The sequence below is a fragment of the Galeopterus variegatus genome, unplaced genomic scaffold (assembly GCF_000696425.1).
Source record: "Galeopterus variegatus unplaced genomic scaffold, G_variegatus-3.0.2 Scaffold2125, whole genome shotgun sequence".
NCBI classification, from domain to species: Eukaryota; Metazoa; Chordata; class Mammalia; order Dermoptera; family Cynocephalidae; genus Galeopterus; species Galeopterus variegatus.
In genome coordinates this window covers 27133-30929 of record NW_007728236.1, presented here as the reverse complement: position 1 = coordinate 30929, position 3797 = coordinate 27133, and positions in this window count along the sequence as shown.

The following is a 3797-nucleotide window of genomic DNA, read 5'->3' as shown; positions in this document are numbered from 1 at the left end:
CCAAGGGGACACCCTCTCTGTGAAATCGGACGCTGATCTGTGTCATTTTTCTGCTGTGGGTTGGGAGAAGGGGCCGAGGTTCGGGTTTGGCTGGATGCCAGTGCCCCAGCAGGACAACCCTATGAAGAAGGCCGGTCCCATGAGGCCTCTGTGGAGCCTCGGCCCCTGCCTTTCTCTTGGGGACACCCCAGCCCCCATCCTCCCCGAACCCTCCTTCCTCGGGCCCTGGATTCCAATCCCAGCTCTACCAGGGGCCGGCAGTGGTGACTATCTCCTGGCCCCTCAGGCTCCTTGTCTTTAAAATGGGTATCACAGCAGCTGTGGAGACTAAAGGAGGCGACACCTACGACAGCAGTGATGTTTGTTCATGGAAGAGAGGAGTCCCGGCAGGGCGAAATCTCTCGTGATGGACATTTCACCGTGGAGTGAAGACGCGGCTTGCCCTGCTGCCAGGGTCAGGGCCTCTGATGGGTGCAGGATGGTAGGGCCTGGGTTCTGGAGACAGCCAGCCTGGGTTCAAAGACTATCTCTGGCAACTTACTCACCATGAAGCCGTGGGGAAATTATTTAACCTCTGTGCCTCAATTTCCCTATGTAAAAAATGGGATGATAAAAAAATGGGATAATAGCAGCACCTACCTCGTAGGGTTGTTGTGATGATTGAATGAGTTAATACACGTAAAGCACTCACAGTCGCCGCCCGTAAATGCTTGCTAAACAGGCCTTTCCCTTCTGGGAAAACAACGTAAGTCCAATTATAGACGGATGTTAACAAAAGACTCTCTTTCCTGTAAGTACAAAATTTGAGTACTCATTCTCAATGAGTCACCTCAGGTTAATGATGTGGAGATGGGCCTTGTCCTCAAAGAGTAAGTAGGTGCGAATCCCAGCTCAGCTACTTGCCGTTCTTGGCCAACTGGAGTGTGGCCTTAGCTCCGCACGCCCTCCCTAGTCACAGGATCGTGGCTTCGCGGTTCCCCCACTGTGGGCTGGGACATTTCCCGCCATGTGACTTGCTTTGGCCAACGTGATGTTACAGATGCAGTGTGAGCGGAGGCTGAGATGTGCATGCACAGTTGGGCTTTACCTAGACGCTATCTTCACCATGAAAAGAATGTGTCCCCTTGCAGCTGGTCCAGGGACAATGACCATCATGAGAGCTCCTACATAAACTGTCTCCTTTGATTCCCACTGCTGTCCTAGGAGGGGGTTTTGTCATCATCCCATTTTGCAGAGGAAGAAACTGAGGCCCCACTGGGGTTGCAGGACTTTCACCCCAGACGCACCATTGGCTGTGGCAAGAGCAGGAGCCTCACCCCTCTGATCTCACCAGCTGTGGTCTGAGGCTGAGATTGAGATGTGAGCTTCTCCCCCAGCAGGCGTATCTCCCGGATCACACTCCTTACAAAACCACCTCCCCTCCAGTAAGCATGAGAGGTTCCCGGGTCAGCATTATGGAACAGCAAACGGGGTGCCCATGTTTTCCTGCTCAGGCAGATTGGAGAATTGAACCAGACTCAGGAAGAGAACATATGCCCCAGTGAAGCTGATTATGTGGTCTCTGTCTGGAGTGGAACAGGCAGCTCCTGATTGTACCGGCAGGGTTAGAAGCTGACACTTGCTGGAAGATGATTTCATTGGAAGAGGCTGCAGGCTTTACTGATGCCGACCCCGGGAGCCCTCAGATCTCCAGAGAGCAGAGACGGTTGCTAGTTTTCTGGTGCAGGTGGTGAGAGGGAGGTGTGAGAGGGAATCCTGGAGTCGGGGAGTCCCCGGAAGCCTGGAGCCAAATTTCTCACCAGCCAGCTTGTCCCCGAGTGCCCAGGAGTCAAATCAAACTCACAGCCTCTGAGGTTGGCAGTTGGGGGCGGGGAAGTGGTTACTCAGATAGGAGTAGAAACAGAGGGGACACTGTGGCAGGCAGTGGCTGAGAACTGGTCCCACACCCACAGGGAGGAGGCAGGAGAGCTGCAGCTGCCTCAGGAGAAAGTTGTTTCTCATGTGAAGGTTGATTCTCACGTGAACATTCACGGAGCCATGAGGACCCCAGCAGGGAGGTGCTGCCACAGCTGTGAGATCAGATGACTTGCCCAAGGTCACCCTGCTGAGCAGCACACCTGGGTGTGTGTGACTTCACCCATGCTCTGGGGATGGCTCGATTCCATGCTTGTTTCTACGCTGTTTATAAAATGTAGGTTGGCCTGGCCTGTCTTCAGCTGGGATGTATTCATTAAAATTAACAAAATGAGTCTGGCCGGTTGGCTCAGTTGGTTAGAGCGCAGCCTTATCACACCAAGGTCATGGGTTCAGATCTCTATACTGCGGCCAGCCGCCAAGAAAATAAATAAAATAAAATTAAATGCAACCTTATTTACCTGGAGTCAGGGAGTGTGGTATTCTTCAAGTCAGTTTGCCGGGTTCAGATCTCTATACTGCGGCCAGCTGCCAAGAAAATAAATAAAATTAAATTAAATGCAACCTTATTTACCTGGAGTCAGGGAGTGTGGTATTCTTCAAGTCAGTTTGCTAGAGTTCACTCCTTGCAGCATTTTGATTCTGTAACTGTCAACAGTTTGAAGTGAAAGTCACTCGAACACAGCCATCTGTCGCTGCCTTGCTGAGGAGCGTACCAAACACGATGCAGTCTTTTCTAGAGAATGCCCATGTGAAAACAGTGAGTCTGCTGCAGCAACACAGATGCCTCCTGAACTTCAGAAGTGAACTGGATTATTCACTCATGCTGCACTGGATGGGCCCACATTTCCAGCTTTATGGGATTATTTTAAAATCTCAGCCCCACTGTCAGATTATCAGCTGCAACTTCAGCAGCTGTCAAAAGTCATCTCCGCCCTTCTAAACTGCTGTGGACAAAGAGACAAGACGGCCAAACCTTTCAGGCGTGTGTAACCCACATGTAAATAAGTCAGGGCAGTGGGGGATGGGAGGGCCTCCTGCAGAGATTTGGTGACACTTACATACCTGCTATTGCCACTCAAGGTCTTTTTTGTGTTCTTCCTGACTCTCAGGAACGAATTATGGACGCACACAACTAAGATGGATCTCAAGAGCATTAGGCTGAGTGAAAAAAGCCAATCCCTAAAGGCTATGTACTGTATAATTCCTTCATATAACATTCTCAACGTGACAAAATAGTGATGATGAGAACAGGTCACTAGTCACCAGGGGCTGAGGTTGAGGAGCTGAGACTATAAAGGGGGAACATGAGGGAGTTTCTTTGTGGTGATGGGACTTGCTGTGTCTTGATTGTGGTGGGGGCTACACGAACCTTTACATGAGCTAAAATTTCATAGAACTAAACACACACACACACACACACACACACACACAAAGTGCACGTAAAAACAGGTCAAAGCTGAGTGAGGTCTGCATTCTGGTAGTGGCGGCAGTGAGCAATGCAGCAGGTGAATTTCCTGGTCTCAGCTGTGCTGTGGTTAAGTGTGATGTCACCATCACCATCAGAAGCTGGGCGGAGGGGGATATGCGGGAACTCTCTGTACACTATTTTTGCAAATTCTACGTGCGCTCAAAATTATTTCAAAACAAAAAGTTAAATATACTTCTTAAAAAAGCCTACGTAAGGGGGCCGGCCCGGTGGCGCACTGCTACAGTGTGCCGCTTGGGAGCGCGGCGGCGCTCCCGCCAAGGGTTCGGATCCCACATACAGACCGGTTCCCGCTCACTGGCTGAGCGAGGTGCAGGTGCAGCACCGAGGGTTGCGATCCCATTGCTGGTCCCGGTCCGGTACGGGCGCGACACTGAGGGTTGCAATCCGTTGC